The sequence below is a fragment of the Panulirus ornatus genome, chromosome 1 (assembly GCF_036320965.1).
Source record: "Panulirus ornatus isolate Po-2019 chromosome 1, ASM3632096v1, whole genome shotgun sequence".
Taxonomy (NCBI): domain Eukaryota; kingdom Metazoa; phylum Arthropoda; class Malacostraca; order Decapoda; family Palinuridae; genus Panulirus; species Panulirus ornatus.
The window spans coordinates 8,085,802-8,108,696 of record NC_092224.1 but is presented as its reverse complement, the minus strand read 5'-3'; the positions used below and the strand labels follow the sequence as shown (position 1 = coordinate 8,108,696).

General features: G+C 42.7%; 1 pseudogene; it reads left to right on the top strand.

Annotated features, from left to right (window-relative positions):
- The first annotated feature begins 4,961 nt into the window (after nucleotides 1-4,961).
- Nucleotides 4,962-22,895, top strand: part of LOC139754819 (uncharacterized) — a 539,145-nt pseudogene continuing 521,211 nt past the window's right edge.

Here is a 22,895-nt window from a genome sequence, read left to right as displayed (position 1 = left end):
TGTCACTTCTTGGTGTGCTCTTTCCTCACTCTTCTCTCTGCCCTGACCAGTATGATAAGGACCGTCATCTCCACGCGAAGACTATCCATCATTTGGTTAAGTCAGTAACCTTGTCGCAATGTCAGCATGGATGGGTCGGTGCGACGGCTATATAAGCAAGGTGGTCAGGTGACCGATGCCGGGTTAGCAGATTACATTTCACAGTCACAATGTATGACAAGCCACCAAAACTCAGTACTGGCGAAAGTCAACTCCGTATCCGTATTCGCTGACGTTGTAGCGTCTTGATATAGCCTTCCGAATAACCGAACGTGTACTCTAGGTACACGGAATATTGGTTCCTGAACCGGGGTTGATGTTTGTACAGTGGTTTATTGGTCATCACGGCGTTTGAGGTCGTGCAGGTGTGTTGGGTCTGTGGAAGTGAGCTGCATGAGGTGAGGTCGTGTCCACACGATCCTTGAGCACGACAGTACGACCCTCGAACATGGCAGTATGGGTATGATGGCATGGCCTTTGACTTAACTCTGAAGGGTCAGGTCAAAAGCCAGGCCATCATACCTAAGGGTCACACATGTTGTGCTTAAAGATCAAGCCGTCTTTCTTCAGGGGTTAGCTTCCTATAAACGCAGGTCGGTGTGTCGTGTCATATTAGGGGCATCAAGTCTACGTACTCATGTACTTTAGCTGCTTTCATGCACGAAATTAGGCGATGAATTACCTTCTTTAGTATATCTTTCGGCTCATGTAGTTTGTCCTGTAGCTCTATTAGGTAGACTATGTTCTATGATGATACAGAGGCGATGGATGTCTTCCGTTCATTATACAACTCCGGATGAGTGAGTTCTGCAGGTCCTTGACTGGTTGTCTTACTTCGGTTGCTAGTGAAACCACATGTATGGGTTTAGGATCATAGTCATCTATCAGTTAGTCTGATTACCGTGATACATATTGATTCTAACGCCGATCGTCGCTTTGTTTTGTCGTATATGCCTACAAGTGACAGTCCATCCTAATGTCAAAGATGTTTCCTCTCTGGCAGTTTTGGAAAGGATAATGTGACAATTAACTGCGAAGGTAGAGTGTTACCAACAGTAGAAATATTCTTTTCGATATTAGGAGAGATTATTTTCCCTCAAAATATTTTACAGATGATCTCAAAGGCTGTAACTTCCAGGCTCTTTCCTGGATGCACACGGATTAGAAATCAGATATGTACCATCGCGGACAAAAGTCCCGACACAGCTTGGTCCAAACAGCATCGAGCTGTACTGAGCACCGACCACAGCGCCAACTGTGGGGTTTCCAGCAATGCCCCACATCATGAGTAACCACAGAAGAAGCTCCGTATTCCATGTTGTTACTTTATGTTGCAGGTGATTCCTTAATCTTTTATCATCAGTGCAGTTTTCATCCTCTCTACCTAGTGTATAGAGTAAAAGAAATCATGATTGTCACTGCATACCACCTCACTCTCATACACCAACTGGCATTCATCTCTTCTTTTAGACTGAACTTGGTAAGTGAAAATAAACATGAATTATTACCGTTATATATGATACAAAGTTACTATGATTTTTTTGTCATTCAGTAATATTTCATGTACTAACTGAGTTTATTATAGTGAGTCATAAATTCCTATACGATAACGAACGGCGAGTGGCAGAGACATGACGCCCCCCCCCCCCCCCCAACACAGACACACACACATACACAGACACACACAGACACACACACACACACACTGATGTTATGTCTGGTCAGGGACGTGTCATCACAGTGCGGGAGTCAGGGGAAACGGCAGCTGAGAAAGCAAGAGTGAGACAGCCATCCCTCGTTCCATTGTTTATGGGTGGGTAGACAGGCGGCAGGCGGAGGAGGTCACTGGACGCTCCACCAAGACTCACCACGCCTCACGAGGACGCTGCCATCACTGAGGCAGTTCGTGAGAGTCCAAAGACATCAGCAATTCAGCTGACGTAGGAATCCCATGTATCCTGACGCCTTCGTGTGAATATATACTATTCATTAATATGCCCTAACAGCAAAGAGTAGACCAGGTGATTCAGATAAGGATTATCGTTTAGGCTTTGCTCTAGAATATTCAGCAGTTAACCTTGCAGTAATGTAAGTCGGTAGTGCTCACTTCCGATAAGACTTTTACATCTGTAGGAGCCGGGGGAATACAGTGCTGGATGGCAACGAGCACCAGATGCCTTCCTCAACACACCGCCAAGAGGGAGTCCAGTGGGTGAGTGACCACGGCATCCTTGGGATGGATTAGGATCAATGGACCAGATGAATGGTAGACACTGATGGTCGACCGGACAGTGAATAATATAGAGGATCATGGAAGACGTCTTGTTGCTATTCATACGAGCTATGACTATCCCTGCTCCTGATACAGTCCAGTTCCTGCAAGACCAGAGTCCAGTGCATACGAACAGGAAAGTGAGAGTGATGTTAGGCACAGTTTGAAGAGGAAGTATGTAACTTGAAGAAAGGTTGTGATCTAAACCCAGATGTAAACATATGGGTCATCATGTGCCGAAAGAGGGAGGCAGGAATAAGTTGTCACCAGAACATTGATGATATGGAGCTAAAGGTGTGGCCAGACATCCTACCCAGGTCTGATATATGGAGGCGTCTTGTTCAGTTCACGACGGATCAGCTGAATAAAGTGATAGGGGCTTGTGCAGGTTGGATCAGTTACTGAAAATAATGCAGGAATAAAAACTTTCTTAACTTGTGTGTTATCTATATACATTTTATCATCAAAATATTGTCCAGTTTACTTCGATGAATGTGTTTTAAAATCATGCCACGATGTACATTATTAGAACTGATCTCAGAAGTGTTTTCTGTTTCTGACTTTATAATCAACTGTCTTGTGTGGACAGTGAGCTGAATGCTTGTGGCGGGAAAGCAGAATTATTAGCACAAATTGAAACGTCTGTTTACAAAGTTAAATCCCGTAATACGAGGAAGAGTTTTAGTGACTATTTGAGCTTTTGACTCTTTGTGTGTGATGGTGTGATCTTAGTTCCTGTTCTCTTCGCTGGAGAAGGAAGGAAGGAAGTCTGTGGACAACTGAGTGCTTTGTTATGTAAATTTATCAAGAAAAAAAAGATACATTTGCTTTTCTCAAGTGCAAGGAATCCTGAAGATTTGCAGTCGTTTTCTATTTAGCAGTAGAAGGGCAATGACTGTAATGCTTTGTATACTAGCAAGATGAAATATCAAAGGCCACGCTTCCACAAACACCTCGGGCGATCAGCACAAACTAGTTGCTTATCACCAAACTGCCTTACCTAGCACTACGTAATCACGTGCACGACAGTGACCACCCAGTGTTGACAGGAAGGTTCCCAGTGTTGGCCAGCTGCTCCTCCACACAGATGGAATGAATGTAGAAAAGTCTTATTTCTCGCAATCAGACGAATAGAACTTAGATTATTTCAGTGATACTAGGTGATGGTTTATAACTTACGTAGTTATAATCCATTAAGCTTGATGGTTTGTTTGTAGAGTATAAGGACTGATATTTACACTGAGATTTGGATTTAAGAGGATATGATGCAACAACAACTGTTGTGAGCTGCTTACGATGGAATACCTAGAAAGACTATAAGACCGAAGTACAACCGCCACCGCCAGCTGTGGCATCCTGCTATTCCCTATCCCTCCCACCTTTTCCTCATGTCTGCCCTCACACCAACCTTGCTCCTTCCTCCCTCGGTTATCCCCGCTCCCCACCGTTTCTATCTGCTTCACATCCTACCTCCGCCTTCCCTAATTTCTTTTCCCTCCCTTCTCTCTGACCCTCCTCCCTCACGCTGCCCGTCCCTTTCATCACTTCCTTCCGTCTCGCTCACCCTCGCTCCTCCATCTCTCGTCCTATACATTATTTCGTTTACACCCAGCCTTCCTTCTTCCTAAACTCCCTTCCCCCTTGATCTCCTTTCCTCCCTGCTCTTTACCAGCGTCACTGTCTCTCCATACCGTCCCCACTGGACAACGGCTACATCTCCCAGACAAACAAAGGGTTATCATTGTGAGATACGTAGTAAGTCGCAGTGAGACACGAGCTGCTAATCACGACTGAATGCTCTGTCTTTCGACAGTTATTTTCCTCCCCCTACCTTACCAGGCCCGTCTATATACCACACTAACCCCTACACCTCCCTTCTTTCCTCTCCTCCTCGCCATTTCCATGTTGCCACTCGGCAGTGTGAAACGTTTTCATTGTGTTAAAGACTTTACCTCATTATGTCTTTTCTTAGATACTTCTACCAGGTAACTCATACGTTTAACATAAAACCCAGGAACCCCTAGTGATCTACGTGAAGCGAGCTATATATGACAACTGTAGCTCGGTACTTCGACGACAAGAGGACGCTCGAACCCCAGAGGTTCAGAGTCTCACATGAGTAGTCCGAGGATTCAAACCTATTGCATTACTATAGTCCGAGACCGTGCTTGACTGAACATAAGTGGGTGTGATTAGAAGTTGCCTTATATAAGCCTACATAACGGATGCAGTACACTTAAATCTTCTCATGTTTTCTTTTTGTTTTGACGACATGATATGGCAGCAGGGAGGCTTCACCTGACCCACGCAGTACGATACTTTCCGTCGGGACAACGAACGCGATGCCGCTGAATCGGCATTGGACCATATCTACGTATGTGAGCCTAACTCAGCCATGGTTATGAATGCAACGACTAATGTTAGTAACCGTAGGTTTACACAGCCAAGATTTTGATGTACAACAGAAATCAAGACACAGGTCATCAGGGTTTTACTTGTCAACAATGGTTCAGTCAAACTGCCGGTTCGATGGTCAAACTGCTGGTTAGGATCTTTTCTGCTCGGATCCACTGACCAACACCCCAGGACCAGATTACTGAGGTCAGCACCGCTAGTATTGCCCTGAACTCCCGAGAGGGAAGACGAGGGACATATCGTATACAGTGCAGTGGTGTTGATAATATCAGTATATCAGTTATATAAGTAATGACACTGGAACCAAAAGACAATGTTAACACTATTGCGATCATGTTCGTATCTCAGTCTTCCATAATGTGCGCTACGACAGTGTTTGCTGTGAGAGTATGTACGCTGTGAGGTAGTCGTAATGCAAATGATGTGAACACCAAACATGAAACGAAAGAATAGGATCAGAAAAAAATTGTAGACGCATTTTAAGTGTTATGAAGATGCATCCAGTGAATGATTTGGGTTTAAGAACTCGCCTGACCCGTCCAGGAAATGGTCTATGTCAAATTTAGTCATTATTGGGTTACCGTCACTCGCCTATCTATCGGTGAATAGTGAGTCACGAATGGAAATGATGAAATCGTGGGCTTTTATAGTAAGAATCAAGACCAGAGCATTATGTGAGTGGTAGTAATCTATATGATGAAGGTGTTGTGACGTATAGTGACTGGTAAATGATAAGGTGGGTACATAGCAATATGGCAGGTACATAGCAATATGGTGGGTACATAGCAATATGACGGGTACATAGCAATATGAAATGGTGGAAAATGTGGTGCATATTTTGCTAATATATTGAGTGATGAGCTTGTTGAAAACACTGAAACATTGAGATTGGTGACCAGTATGGTGGAAATAATGTGTAATAAAGTGGATGGTGAAAAACATGATGCATATTTTGCTAATATGTTGAGTGTAGGGAAAACGTAAACACTGTTAAACATTATGGCTAAAATTTTGGTGGGTAAAGCTGCTGGTGAATAATACGCTTCCATCAAGCAAAGGAAAGTGATTAACATTGTTTGTGGAGATGATTCCATGTAGTGTGATGGTAGACGACTTAAGTGAAATATAGCGTACAGAAATATACACATTCTGTGAACATAATGTGATTACTTAGAAAATTTGTGAAGTACATCAATTTTCTGAAGGCCACTTCACTTGGGCCATATGATTATCACGTGCCTACAACTGGCCTGGGCGGTGGTAGGTAAGTACCATGATTGTTTGATAATTATCAACTTGTTTGGTGATCAAGTGTCAATAGTATCGCATGAGACAGCGAACGCTGTGTAGTGATCATTTTTCTGGTGTTTTCAGGTTATGTTGATGGGTAGGTGCCCCTGTCTTAGGTCATCATTAGAACATGAGAATGTGAGGACATTATACAGGGTCTGTTGGCTCATGCCAGACACTTCGTATTCACACTCACACACACATTGACACTTGCAGCTACGCACTTGGAACTTTATTAATGTCATCCTCTTATCATCATCTCTATTTCCAAAACAATGTTATCCCACATCTTCATCATATTCCAATATGCTCGTTTAAAACCATTGTTGTGGGTTCTATATGGTTTGGATTTTCATATTGTCTTTGTTTATCCTGTTTCTTCTCACACTCGTGTACTTCAGTCGATCTATTCCTCACTCTACGCCTTCCAGAGCGAGAGCATATTTGATTTTTTTTTTAGTTGTTTTCTGATGAGTATCATTTAATACCAGGAACCAATTTTGCCACCTTCCCTGTGTGCGATGCATTGTCTATGTGTGGTCTGCCTAGTGAGAGATATGGCCATGTTATATAGCCTGTTTATTTGTTGCTGTCGCTTCTAGAAATAATTCCAATTATTCTTTTCGCCTGACGTGTCACTCTGTTATTGTCTTTCCTCATCTGACGGCAAGATTTTTGCTTTATTATCGCTGATTCTCTGTTCTATTCATCTGATGGCAAAATTTTCGCATTATCATCGCTTATTGTCTGTTGTATTCATCTGGTGGCAAGAAACACGAGAAAGTTTTGTTTATATGTTTTTATTCATTTGTGTGAGGAGCTGCTGGCCTCGGGTGGTCAGTCCTGAGCGTGATTTCGTAATGTATTTCTGAGGACGGGGGTTTAACACTTGGTTCGTGATGATCGCCCAAGAGTGTTTGTGGATGCTCTGAATAAGGAGGCGCCGAGGATATGTGAATGAAACGCGGTTCACGAGTTCACTGACTGATTTTTCTAGGCAGGAAAATATATTCTATAGTCTTTTTGTGGTTAGCCTTATGTTAGCACCCCAGGATTACATTCCCTTTTCCTCCATATCATTGACATTTTATCCAATTATTGTTTTACAAAAAGGAGAAGATACAGCTATGGTTATATCTTATCCTAATATCTATGTGCTTGTTTGCCTTTCCCCGCATAAGCGTTGGAAACGGCACTCATGTCCTCACATCGAATCTCTTAACTGTAACCTTTGGCGCGCCCAAACCAGAAACCTCTGCCTACAGCCAAGCCCCACACACCTTTGCGTGATTTCCGCAATCATTTCACATGCCTTGGTTCAGCACAGCGACAGCAAGCCACCCTTTACGTACAGTATCGCTCCAGTTCACTCTTATCCCGCACTCGCCTCACGCCCTCCTGCACTTCCATATCGTCCTCAGTGTCCCTCTTGTCCTTGTTCCCCAACCTCCTCTTAGATAGTCTCTTCTCACTCATCCTTTCCATAGTTCCATACCATTTTAGTACACCTTTCTCAGTGCCCTCAGACATACTACGTTTGCTACCACATCTCTCACAGTGTCGTTCCGTACTCGATCAACCTTCCTCAAACCATATATTGTCCTCAGATATTTCCTTTCCAGCACATCCATCATTTTCCTCACTTTTGCAGTTAAGGCCCACAACTCCCGTCCATATAGCACCGCTGGGACTACCACACATACCCATCTCTCCCCTCAGAGACGGTAACGCTCCTCTCAGTACTATCTTCAACGCCCTTTACGCCCCCTCGCCCACGCTATGGCTCACTTCGGGTCTTTATAATGCGATTCGACGCCATGTCCATTCCAAATTGTCTGAAACATTCCACCGCCTCCAGGTTCTTTCCATTCAAGCTCACACTTGAATTCTCTTTCACCTGCTAAACCTCGCTACCGTATTTTCATTCACACGAAGTCCCAACGTCTTCCTCTCAAAGGTTCTACGCAAATTCAGCAGCTTCTGCAGGTTTTCATCCAAGATTGTCACCAGATTCGTATTATCTATAAACAGCAACTTGCTCACTTTCTAGACCCCTAGATCCCCCCACAAACTGCAAGCTCTCACATTTCTTTAAAATCCTTACATCCACCTTCCTGACTGTTCCATCTATGAGTAGATCAAACAGCCATGGCATCATCACACGCCCTTGATACCCCATGATTCTCTTTTCTTCTCTTCCTAATCACACACATGTTTTACTTTCCTGTTAAGACCTACTCAATCTCTCTAGTAGTTTCCCTTCCACACAATATGTTCCATCCACCTTCCACAAAGTATCTCTATCAACGCTATCGCAGAAACTCTTCTCTCTCTCTCTCTCTCTCTCTCTCTCTCTCTCTCTCTCTCTCTCTCTCTCTCTCTCTCTCTCTCTCTCTCTCTCTCTCAGTATTACCAACACAAATTCTTTTAACAGATGCCTGATCCACGAATTCCCTACTTCTGATGCCACGGTGTTAATCTTCAGTCTGAAGTTCTGTGCATACCATCACCTTCTCAGGCGCCACTCTCCTTCACAACGTACCAGGCATAATCAACAAAATTATGACATTCACTTTTATCCCCCTTGTCTATCCACTGGGATTTTACATGCATTCCGCTATTACTCAGGTACCCCTACAAATGCTGAAAATCCTGACTAACTAATCTACAAGACTGTTTTCCTTTTTTTTTTTGAGAATTTCATTTGGAATTGCATTAACCCTAGACGCCTTGCCACATTTCATCTTATGCAAGGCTTTCACCACCCCTACTCTTTACACCAATCCATTCACCGTGAAATTCTCGCTTCGCATGAATCCTCATTCTAGTTATCCAACATCTACCTTTCTGTCACCTAACACATTCACCACTTCTTTGAATTACTCACTTCATCTCTTTACCTCTTTTATGTCTATTACCACTTCCCATCTGCCTCCGTCATTGTTGCTCTCATTTGTTCTCTTGTTCTCTTCACACTATGCATTTTTTTTTTTTTTTTGATAATCCTCTCACTCCATATCTCATTGGCGCTCGTTTTCAGCTTCCTCTTTTACATCTCTTAATCGATTGCACTTCTCCCCGGTAGATATCTCCCATGCGCCTGTGTTTGCTCGTTCACTAGCTATCAGCTTAAATACCTCATCCCACCACACGCCACCCTTTCTCATACACCCACCTGCCCCTTCCGCATGCCTCATACTTCTTCCTCACATGTAACTACGCCTTCCCTAAACACTTTCCATGCCTTGTCCACTCCTTCTTTACGCAATCTCTCCTGGTATCTCCTCACTTAGGTTCTTTTTCCAGGCTGTCTCACGTCCATCTTCTTGCCAACCCATGTCAAATCCTCTTTCCCTTGAGCCTCTGCAAACTCTTAACTCCTGTCTCCACTATGAACTGGTCAAGCATCCCAGTAGCTGCTCATCTCATCACTCATGCTTCGAAAATTTTCTCCTCCGCATATCTGTCTGTTAACACATAATGCAACGGTATTCAGGGATGACCCCTACCCAGTACATGCGCTTATGCTTCTGTATGTCATATCAGTTTTCTTTCAAATCTTAATTCCTCGCTGATATTCCCTTTTTCAGCACGCAGCTCCACTTCATTCATTTGAGACATCAGTCGCCGCCGCTATTTTCCGATGGAGTTCCAGAATATGACGCGACACCTGTCCCTCAGCCCGATGCCCTAACGGGTGCCTTTGTCTGTCATAACATTTGGCTCCGTATCCAGGCCGGGGGAGGGGTCAAAGGTGGTCAGATGTCGCCTCGAGGTTTAGGACACACAGTTCCTGAGATGCCTAGAGTCTGCCAGAAACTGATGGGTTGCACCCGCTGGGATGTGTGATTTAAGGGGATGCACCTGCTGGGATATGTGATCTAATGGGATACACCTGCTGGGATATGTGATTTAATGGGATGCACCTGCTGGGATATGTAATCTAATGGGATACACCTGCTGGGATATGTGATTTAATGGGATGCACCTGCTGGGATATGTGATCTAATGGGATACACCTGCTGGGATATGTGATTTAATGGGATGCACCTGCTGGGATATGTGATCTAATGGGATGTTCTTGCTAGACCATATGATCTAATGGGATGAACCTTCCTGGGTATGTGATCTGTGACGAACTAAAGACAGCAGAAGTAAACTTGATCTGCACCGCTCATGCGCGTCATGGTATCTGAAATGATGTCATACAAAAAAAAGAAGGAAAACGGCAAGGAATGAGACCAGTAGAGAATTCCAGTAGGAAAAGAGAAAGAAAATGGGAAGAAGTGAGACGAGTAGAGAATCCCAGTGGGGAAAAAAGAAAGAAAATGGGAAGAAGTGAGACCAGTAGAGAATTCCAGTGGAAAAAAGAAAGAAAACGGGAAGAAGTGAGACCAGTAGAGAATTTCCAGTGGGAAAAAAGAAAGAAAACGGGAAGAAGTGAGAGCAGTAGAGAATTTCAGTGGGAAAAAAAAGAAAACGGGAAGAAGTGAGACCAGTAGAGAATTCCAGTGGGAAAAAAAGAAAGAAAACGGGAAGAAGTGAGACCAGTAGAGAATTCCAGTGGGAAAAAAAGAAAGAAAACGGGAAGAAGTGAGACCAGTAGAGAATTCCAGTGGGAAAAAAAGAAAGAAAACGGGAAGAAGTGAGACCAGTAGAGAATTCCAGTGGGAAAAAAAGAAAGAAAATGGCAAGAAGTGAGACCAGTAGAGAATTCCAGTGGGAAAAAAAGAAAGAAAACGGGAAGAAGTGAGACCAGTAGAGAATCCCAGTGGGAAAAAAGAAAGAAAACGGGAAGAAGTGAGACCAGTAGAGAATTCCAGTAGGAAAAGAGAAAGAAAATGGGAAGAAGTGAGACCAGTAGAGAATTCCGATGGAAAAACAAGAAAACGGGAATAAGTGAGACCAGTAGAGAATTCCAGTGGGAAAAAAAGAAAGAAAACGGGAAGAAGTGAGACCAGTAGAGAATCCCGGTGGGAAAAAAAGAAAGAAAACGGGAAGAAGTGAGACCAGTAGAGAATTCCAGTGGGGGAAAAAAAAAGAAGTTAAAACCGAAAATTGGATTATACTTCAGTGATGTTCCACTAATCGTGAGGTTCTACTGGCGTTCACCTTAATCTGATTACGATCTTTTTTGCGCCAAAAAGTTTGAGTCGCGTTGCAGCCTATGATATAGGAGCGTAGGGAATGTCGTTTATCCCTCAAGATTAATGCGTATGAGGTTACGGTCCAAGCAACGCGTCCTCCCAGTTATTCCACTCGCCTACGCTAGTTTCATACCTTCGGAATCGAAATGAATTGATTCCAAACCAACAAACGAGGAACCGTTTCTTTGATACTATAATTCTGTGACGTAAGGTTTTCATCACACACACACACACACACACACACACACACACACACTCGCGCGCGCGCGCACACAATACGTATCGAATATTCTTGGTGTTTTCATGAAAGACTGGATGAAGTCTGTATGACGTTGTGGTGTGAGACATCTCACTTGTGGTCCATATCAAGGAGAGGCCAGCGTAGTACCTCCTCCAATGTTATAATGGCTGGTGATTCCATCTCCATACTGAATACATGTATTATGAAATGTATACATGTCCACGTAGTCATGTTTATACGCCATTGCTTACATTGATACACATGTATTAGGGCTATGAGTAAACTAGCTGGGAAATTAAACACAGAATGTATACAAAACTGGAAAATTAAACACAGAATGTATACAAAACTGGAAAATTAAACACAGAATGTATACAAAACTGGAAAATTAAACACAGAATGTATACAAAACTTGAAAATTAAACACAGAATGTATACAAAACTGGGAAATTAAACACGGAATGTATACAAAACTGGAAAATTAAACACAGAATGTATACAAAACCAGACGACACCACAGTTTAGGAAACCAGGAACGGTTGACCTGGGCAACGTGGAATGGCAAACTGACTCGTCTCTGGCAAATGACGTCAGGTCAGCTGCTGCTGTCTTGATTTTGCCCCATGTCAACAGACATATTATCTAATTCAAACATTCCTTCAAGAAAAGTTAGTCCAGAGAGGATTCCATCGTAAACCTATCTATAAGGGACTCACAAAGGTAAATAGATCATTTTCGACCCTCCCTTCTTCATTGTTTGTGAATGATTACCTGTATGGGACTCACAAAGGTAAATAGATCATTTTCGACCCTCCCTTCGTCATTGGTTGTGAATAATTACCTGTATGGGACTCACATACGTAAATAGATCATTTTCGACCCTCCCTTCGTCATTGGTTGTGAATAATTACCTGTATGGGACTCACAAAGGTAAATAGATCATTTTCGACCCTCCCTTCGTCATTGGTTGTGAATAATTACCTGTATGTTTGAATATTGCGTTTGATTCTGAGGCTGATTTTTTAGAATATTTAAGCTGTTGAATCTTCTATTTAAAGAAATACCAGTTTGGACGAAATACATTTCATGGACAATGTTTTCAAAGTTAGTCGACACACATTTGAACTTGCAGTGTGTTATTCCCTTTCATCTGATATTTCACATTTATATATGTAATTCTTTGGAACTAGATTTGTTCCTTCAATACGTACCTTTAATTTACTATGGTACAAATATATACGTGATATTTTAGGTCTATGGCCACCTAACAAGGATCCTAGGAAATTTTATCAGAAAAAATAACTTAATTTCCACTATAACTTTCAAAATGCAGGAGGAAGCCAGTCATTCATTGCTCTTTTTGAATACTTTGGCGATAAAATCAGATACAGGGTCTTTGGCTCAAAGTTTATAGAAAACCTCCCCAAGTTGATGCAGTCATTCATCATTTCTCGAACCATCATGAGTCAGTCAAAATCTATACTTTAACGGGCATGTTTCATAGGGGCCTTAGGAATCTGCGACCTTGAATTCTTAAAGTAAGAAATTGATCATGATTATATCACAAGAAAACTTGGGTCATTCGGGGGAGGTTTTTGACAAATGTATACAAAAAGCAGGGAAGACCTACTATTGTATTGTATTTGTTCCACCTTATCATAAGGAATTTCCACTAGTATTTTGAGACAGCTTGATATTAATGATGTTTTCAAATGTGAAGACACCTTACGGAACTGCTCAGTAAAGTACAGCCCTTCATCTAATGAAAAATAAAGTGTTTATTGCATGTAAAGTATGTAATGGGATGTACGATGGCCATATAAGGTCTGTAATGGGATGTATGTTGGCCAAAGAGGTAAATCTTCAAATAAGAGGATTCAGTGGCAATGTTCAAACTCAATATTTAAACACATAAAAGATTGTTCACATTCAGTAAGATGTAATGAGCAAAAAAAAACTGTTTCGCTTTTGTGTGTCACTTACAGAGAGGTTTATTTTTGCATCCTGCCTTATCAAAGTTAACATTATCATAAGCATAGATGAAGGAATGTATAGATTAGATGACATCTTCATGAAAGGAATGTATAGATTAGATGCCATCTTCATGAAAGGAATGTATAGATTAGATGACATCTTCATGAAAGGAATGTATAGATTAGATGACATCTTCATGAAAGGAATGTATAGATTAGATGACATCTTCATGAAATCTCTGTTGGAATGTAGTAATATTGAACAAATAGTAATTGATCTGACGTTCTGTGTCAAGTGGAGGGACGGATCAACCTATCCATGTTTCTCAGATCAAGTGTTCCTTGTTTCCTCAGCTGTGGTGAACTCTGGCTTTGTATATATTCCCTTGATCATAATGAGTCTATATCGTTGATAATGGTTTACAATACCTGCGAAAGTCTGGAGCTTCTATGTAAATATCATGAGTGATTTACCTCCATCAGTTCTTCATGTATGCATGTGATTTACCACAAGATGTATATGGACTTGTTTTCTCAAATGTAAAATTTCACACTTATGTGCATAATACGTACATGAAACACATTTTCATAGATGAATTCAATTGTATCAAGTGATAAAGACATGATACACAATCTCACACATCACACCATGAGCCATCCACCTCATCATCATATTCAAATTTCACATATTGTGTTTACTTCCATGGTGTAGCGGTTAGCGTACCTGACCATGACGCATTCACGGGCTGCCCGGTGTCGAGTGCATGGGTTCGAATCCAGGTTACGGCTATCGGTCCACAGTCAACCCAGATGTTCTTCCACTCCCATAGGCTGGTTGATATAATGAGCACCTGCCTCAGGCTAGGTTATATATATTTTCTTGCCACTTCCTACCCCGTCACATCTCACCACGTCACATCTCACCCCCCTCACTCAGCACATCCTTGCCCCGAGGCACATCCTACCCTGTCTCATAGCCCATTTCAACTCCGGGACGCATCCCATCCCGTCATTCGGCACATCCTTGCCCCGAGGCACATCCTACCCTGTCCCATAACTCATTTCAACTCCGAGGCACATCCCATCCCGTCACTCGGCACATCCTTGCCCCGTGGCACATCCTACCCTGTCCCATAGCCCATTCCGCCACACAGCATATCTCTGCCTTGATTTGATGTGTGCCGGTATCCCCAACAAATTTATTGCGCGCTCCATGCTCAACCTTGGGACATTCCTTGCCTACCCACGACCCCTGCACTGCAAGTAAACACACACACTGAGCGACAGGCCCCCGTCGCTCCCAGCCAATCTGTCAACACCCACAGAAAATACCCAATTCCTGGCCATCTTTCGAAAACACGTTTACAACCCAATTCCCATAGCGCCGAACGGGTCTACTCCCCTTGCTTGCTTGCAAGTGTTTGGGAACAATGTATTATTCACACTCCTGTTGTTGTTCCATGTTGGCTAATTGAGATGAATCTGTTCCAGTTGACTCACTTCGGAATGCATGGGGTACGAATGAGTGTTTATTTCGTATAATGGTAAGATTTCGTTGTTTCGTTATCATTAAGAAACAGTTGATTTGAACTACTCTGTCTGGACTTTTGCTCCTCTTTCCTGTTCTTCATGAGGCGTCTTTGTGACATTCACCGATTTTCCTGCGTCAGATCAAATAATTCAATCAAACAAACATACTTTTCTCAGCCGATTTAAGGAGTCCAGGGATCTGTCAGTCGGCTCTTTGCTGTAGTTCATTCAGACATACCTGATACCTGTCAGAGTAGCGGTATAGCGGTCAAGACTCACTTTCTGATGGAAGTCTTGAAACCGTTTTTTCATGAATGGAAGAGGCAACACACTGGGCCAGTAACGCTAGTCCCGAAAAGAAAGATAAAAGGATTTCTAAGCAAATGTCCATAGATGCCAATAAATTGTATGTACTTAGACACATGAAACAGATGATAGAAATGTACCTATGGGCGCCGGAGATTCGAACTCTGGTAGTACCGTATGGCATGCCAGTACGCTAACCACTGGACCACGAAATTATGAAACCGTTCCATCTCACACCAACCAATGGTCGACATATCTCTGGGGGATGTGACTGGGTATATCATGGATCTTTAGTTGGTCTGAGTAGGAAAGCTTTTATCACTTCGTGGCAGAATGGTTAGTGTACCGGCCTGCAACCCGGTAGACCAGGGTTCGAATCTTCGGCGCCCATAGGTAAATCGTTATCATGATATATTTATATATCTATTTATTTTGCTTTGTCGCTGTCTCCCGCGTTAGCGAGGTAGCGCAAGGAAACAGACGAAAGAATGGCCCAACCCACCCACATACACATGTATATACATACACGTCCACACACGCAAATATACATACCTATACATCTCAGCGTATACATATATATACACACACAGACATATACATATATACACTTGTACATAATTCATACTGTCTGCCTTTATTCATTCCCATCGCCACCTCGCCACACATGCAATAACAACCCCCTCCCCCACATGTGTGCGAAGGTAGCGCTAGGAAAAGACAACAAAGGCCACATTCGTTCACACTCTGTCTCTAGCTGTCATGTAATAATGCACCGAAACCACAGCTCCCTTTCCACATCCAGGCCCCACAGAACTTTCCATGGTTTACCCCAGACGCTTCACATGCCCTGGTTCAATACATTGACAGCACGTCGACCCCGGTATACCACATCGTTCCAATTCACTCTATTCCTTGCACGCCTTTCACCCTCCTGCAAGTTTAGGCCCCGATCACTTAAAATCTTTTTCACTCCATTTTTCCACCTCTAATTTGGTCTCCACATCCTCGTTCCCTCCACCTCTGACACATATATCCTCTTGGTCAATTTTTCCTTACTCATTCTCTCCATGTGACCAAACCATTTCAAAACACCCTCTTCTGCTCTCTCAACCAAACTCTTTTTATTACCACACATCTCTCTTACCCTATTATTACTTACTCGATCAAACCAGCTCACACCACATATTGTCCTCAAACATCTCATTTCCAGCACATCCACCCTCCTTCGCACAACTCTATCCATAGCCCACGCCTCGTAACCATATAACATTTTTGGAACCACTATTCTTTCAAACATACCCATTTTTGCTTTCCGAGTTAATGTTCTCGACTTCCACACATTCTTCAACGCTCCCAGAATTTTCGCCCCCTCCCCCACCGTATGATTCACTTCCGCTTCCATGGTTCCATCCGCTGCCAGATCCACTCCCAGATATCTAAAACACTTTACTTCCTCCAGTTTTTCTCCATTAAAACTTACCTCCCAATTGACTTGACCCTCAACCCTACTGTACCTAATAACCTTGCTCTTATTCACACACACACACACACACACACACACACACACACACACACACACATATATATATATATATATATATATATATATATATATATATATATATATATATATATATATATATATACACACACACACACACACACACACACAGGTATCTGCACTGTGTACCATTGTGTTATACTTAATCTTCCTTCTGTGTGCCAGACACACGACCTACGATAAAATTGTAGACACATCTAACACACTATTCAGTAGTGTTGTGTCTGTCGGATGTCGCCGTAAATTTTTCCCATTCCATTCCTGTCAAATTTTCACCAACATCTCCCTTGATGTTCTCAAAGATTACATAGGCCCTCTGTTGAAACACCTTCTCTCTTCCCATCAATTAAAAGCCCCAGAGCAAAGAATGAGAGAGGCTAACACCGTCTACATTTAATGGAACATAAACACAAGAAATCGCTTCAGTGTATTTCATCTGTAGCTTCCTCATCCTTGTTCCTCTGTGTTTGTATAAAGACAGATCATCGTTTTGGATCCTCCGTGGAAATTACAGGTTGATGTTGACGTCTGAGTTTGCATTTGGTTGGGTTGACTGTCATCAACTCTCTATCTGACCCTCGCTGGAGGTTTTAAGAATTAGTTTGAAATTTCTCACAAGCAACTGTCATTCATCATTATGATAATGATAACAGTAATGATACTACTACTACTAGTACTACAAATTGTAATATTTATAACAATGGTAATGATAACATCATTAATGATAATGAATTATAATGATAATCACAGTGATAATTATGATGATAATGATAGTGATAATGATGATAGTAATAGTAATAATGATGATAATAATAATGATGATGATAACAACAATTATGATAATGATAACAATACTCTCATACTAAACTGCCTATCCTTCTCAGTGATGTAGCGTCACGAACAAATGTAGAATGGCCTCATTTGGACATATCCAGCTTCCAACTGTTACGTTTTATTAACTGGAACCAGATCCTTCCTCAGTAATAAGTAACAGTGGTATTAATCATCTGTTTAATGAACTGACCGGAGCCACTACGTCATAACGTTTGTGGTGTCTAAGTACCAGTTTGCTCGATCTTTTTGTTAGTTTCATGGGGCTATGGTGCCCATCTCCAGTGGTAATAATGATTGGTGAGGGAGCTTATTTCCAGGGATGGTGGCGAGGATGGTGAGGGAGCTAGTTCCAGGGATGGTGGCGAGGATGGTGAGGGAGCTTATTTCCAAGGATGGGGATCAGAATGGTGAGGGAGCTGATTTCCAAGGGTGGGGATCAGAATGGTGAGGGAGCTTACTCCCTAACTATCGGATGGCTGGAGGGAGTCGGGAGGGTCAATGTGTTGGTGCTTAACTGTAGGTGGTGCAAAGGTAGCCATTTTCTGCACCTCTTTTCATGTGTACACACGTACAGACAAACTCTTGGTGATCTTTGTGAATGACTTGCTAGAGGGACTGCATCAACTTACAAGGGGACCTGGACAAAGTCCAAAGTTGGTCTGATACACGGCTGATGAGAGTCATACCGAGTCATTGTAAAGTAATGAGGATGGGGCCCTTGTGGAAGAAGGCCCCACTATGAATACTTGAGCGAGTAATAAGCTGTAGGAATCAATGTGAAGGAGACTTACAACTGGGAGTTGACATTGTCTTTAACTTGGCACTTAAGACTTACATTTGGAGAACAGTAAAGGAGACAAACTGACTGCTGGCATATACTAAACTGCATTCAAGCAAGCTGTTCACATCCTACATTAGGCCAAAACTTGATCATGCTTCTTAAGTTTGGTCATCGCTCTTAAAGAATCACAGAGAACTGATAGATATGGTCCAAAGGAAGGCAAGGATGGTACTGATTTAAGAGAGCTGAATTTTTACTCGTCTACCCTCAGTGAGTACAGTCAGAAAGTAATGTGACTTAGAATGAAGAGCTGTGTGGTGCACGTACTGTCAAGGATTAAGTGTGATATATAGAGAGGCTGTGTTTGAAGAATTGAATTCGGGTAAGTCTCGTGTATATGAACCAGAAAGGAAAGACAGTGCCCTAGGAAAGACAGTGCCCTAGGAAAGACAGTGCCCTGGGCTAACTAGGGATCGAAACATGACAGCCATTACAGTACTGGCTTCATTCACTGCACCGCTGTCATTAAACTCGCTGTTTGTTGGCTGCTTGCAACATAACTGTCTATGTAACACGTTAGCCATATCAAGCCTGCCCCATCGTATGGTCAGGCTCTTGTATTTGTTATTTTAGTTTTGATAGTCCCCGATAACCTAAAGTCAAGTAAACAGGGCATAGAAGCCGTAAAAAAAAAGGCAAACAAAATTCTACGCTTCCTTTGTGGAGTATTCGAATTCATGTATACGAATCTAATCCTTGCTCTCTACAGTTCAGTGGTGCGTCCCCACCGTGAATATTAGGATCGGATTTGGTCACCCTCCGTGAGAATAGATATTGACACAGTAGAGGTGAGCAAAGTGGTGAGCTAGAAAGCTGATATCCGGGACTGGGACAAAAATCCCGTGAGAGCCGGGTTGTCAACTTAACATATTCAGCTCAGAAAGAGAAGATTGAATAAGGTAATTTGAAACATGTATTTAAAATTATTAAAGTATTTGATAATCTCGATCTATCCAATCATGTAAGACTGAATTTGTCTAATTTTGCTCATGATAATGAATCCAAACTCTTGGGCAAATAATTTCAGTCAAATGAGGTAAAGTTCTTTTTTTTTTGACCGGAATTGTTAGTATATGGATTGATTTACCAATAAAACTAGTTGAAAGCGACGCAGTATGCAAGTATAATAGTAGTAACCTTAACAAGTGCTCTGCTTCAAGTCCACAACTGGCGTTTCCGTAGTTGCTCTCAAAGTTTACGAGTATTGCTCCGCTAATCGTAAGGTATATCTCCTCAAGTCGTCCGGTATATCTCCTCAAGTCGTCCGGTATATCTCCTCGAGTCGTCCGGTATATCTCCTCGAGTCGTCAGGTATATCCCTCTAAGTCGTCGGTATTTTGCTCTAAGTCATCAGGTACCTCCTCAAGTCGTCCGATATATCTCCTCAAGTCGTCCGGTATATCTCCTCAAGTCGTCCGGTATATCTCCTCAAGTCGTCCGGTATATCTCCTCAAGTCGTCCGGTATATCTCCTCGAGTCGCCAGGTATATCCCTCTAAGTCGTCGGTATTTTGCTCTAAGTCATCAGGTACTTCCTCAAGTCGTCCGGTATATCTCCTCAAGTCGTCCGGTATATCTCCTCAAGTCGTCCGGTATATCTCCTCGAGTCGCCAGGTATATCCCTCTAAGTCGTCGGTATTTCGCTCTAAGTCATCAGGTATCTCCTCAAGTCGTCAGGTATATCTCCTCATGCAGTCTTTTTCATTTTACTCTAACCACATTGATCTCTAAGCCTCCCATCTCTCTCACTCTCACAGTCTCGAAAGAACCCAATGGTCCATCGCTGATCACTGTTCTTTGTATCCCTTCGCAATTTTATTCATATTCACCTTCATTATGACCTACAGTATTCCTTAGCCTGATATCCTTACGCTGCTGTATCTTGTGGTTAATAGCGACTGCTGACGATCGTGCGTTAATGGGCATTGAAAACCTCTAAAGATCAACCATTAATCAACTTTGCAAATTTTTCCTGGTGTCTAAGAGTGGTGTCAGGTTACTGCAGTTCACCCTCCCTTGTCTACTGCATGCCATCAACTGCTGCTGGTGGGTTGCCACAGCATTAAGGTTAGCCTCCTACCTACAGGGGTTCGTAAGTCTGGAGAAGAGAGTGAACACAGCAACGCGCTGTCCTCGTTATACGCTTCCGTACGTCATTTGAAGCATATTACTTTTGTGTGTGTGTGTGTGTGTGTGTGTGTGTGTGTGTGTGTGTGTGTGTGTGTGTGTGTGCAGATAGGCATGTTAAGTTCGTTCTGATTCCCACAGTTGATGATGAGTTTTCGCAGGAGACAAACGCTCGTGGAAATCTTTGTAAACGTTTCCTCTGAATGTCACTGACTTCAGATTTGAATCAAAGTTCCCGAAAGTTTCGTGTCTAGATCCGAATCATTCTTTGGACGAGGTGTGAATATCAGAACCAAGCTTTCTAGAGTGCTGATTGCGAGGAATTGCGACCGAATTGAGCTGCATTATTTTCTTAAAGGCAGCATCCACCACGTTATTCAATAACTACGTCGATGAACCAACAATTCAGAATGGCGGTCCTTGGCTTTGTGTGCCAGTCATTCTCACCGACTTTGTGATCAGAACAGAGAACCAGCATCGCTGCCTCGTTAAAGAGACTGATTCATATTTTGGTACATACCGTTAATATTAAGCGAAGTTGTGAATGTCAGAAATACCCGAATAGAAAGTTTGGGATGAATGGAACACCACGGGTTCATTCGGATTGTAGAAAACGAAGATAATGGATACGATCGAAAAAGTTTTATTCGACCAGAAAACTGTCACTCTGATCACAGAGCCCGACGCCGGTACTGCCAGCCAGGCAGACACCAATTAAGGCTGAAGACTTAGTGGTGCTCATTGATGGCCTCTTGTGACAGCCATTAGTCCACTGAGCTGATGAGGACCAGAGCGCCTAAGGGACGCGGAGAGAGGTACTTCTTCAGGAGGATGTGGATAGGATTGTGGGGAGAGAAGGATATGGCGAAGGATATCTGGAGGGGTTGCGAAGAGGACGCAAGAACAGGGTACAGTGAGATCTCACAGTCCTGGTGCCAAACTTGAGTAGGAAACTGCAGAAGTTGGAGCTTTTGCGTCTGAAAGAGTGTGTTAAAAAGTTGAGAGTTCGTCTACACAGGCTGACCCGTCTTCTGTACGTGTACACGCCGGGAAAGTTGCCAGGCGTACGACGAATAACCACCATACGCATTTGCCATGATTTTATTCATTTACTTGTCATGAAAGATATCGCTGGCTGCTAGGGTGATATATACTTTTGGAAAAATATGTTATTATTGATCGATAAGGCTATGCCGCCAATATAGGAGGCATGAAGCGAAGAAATGAGTGGTTACACCACTGAACAATGCCATTTTACGTTTTCCGACCGAACGAAACAAGGGGAAGCGTTTGCTCTGCACGAATCTGAATCTTAAAGTCAATGGTCAGCTGGTCAGCGCCCTCCAGCCCTTTGCGGGAGCAAGCAGATTATTGTCCGTAGGGCTCGAATCTGCTGGCGTGAATAAAAGTAAATCTACGGAGTCTGAAGGAGAGAAAGACAGGTTGGCTGGAGTGTGAGTTTGAATCGAGAAAACCTGAAGGGTAGGTGAGTGGGCCAAGATCCTCGAAGCACTGATCAATATGTGAACATAAACAGGTCACTGTCTGTGAGGGTAAAGATGTGTATGTTTGGTGATACGGTAAACCCAACGGTGCTGTGCGGATGCAAAGCAAATACCATGGATGGATAAGAAAAAAAATATGAGAGAGGATGAATGTGATGGAAACGAAATGCATGAAGACAATGTGTGGTGTAAGAAGGATTTATCAAGTAAGAAATGATACGGTAAGAGGGAGAGGTGTGGTTGTAAGAAAAGTATGGTTGAGAGAGCTGAAGAGGATTTGCTGAAATGGGATGGGCTGATGGACAGGGTGAGTGGTGAAAGGGCAAACGTGTCAGAAGCGGAGGTGAGGAAGAGAAGGTGAGACTGAATTGGAGATGGAAGCAATGGATACTTTCAAAAACCGAGCAGGGGACAGGATAAAGCCCTTAGAGATACTGTTGTTAATACAGAAGGGAAAGGTTGATCGTTCATCAGTGATTCTGGAAATAGACCAACCAGAATGAGAGCCGAAAATACGATAGAAGGGTGACGAGGAAAAGACGAAAGGATGGAACTAGGGGGTCACACCCTGATGTCACAACTTACGAAAAACTTTTGAAGTATTAATGGCAATAACACCCCCCCCCCCCCCCCAAAGAAAAAAAAAAAAGGTGATAACACGACAGCAAAAGTCTTAAGGCTTGAGATAATGAATATTGAAAAAAACATTCAAAGAATTTGGAATCTACTGAAGTCAGAGCAATGATAGGACGAGGGCTGGAAGGCTCAGAGTTGTCACTTTCTTTTGAGATAAGGGTTGCAAGAATACGTTTTTT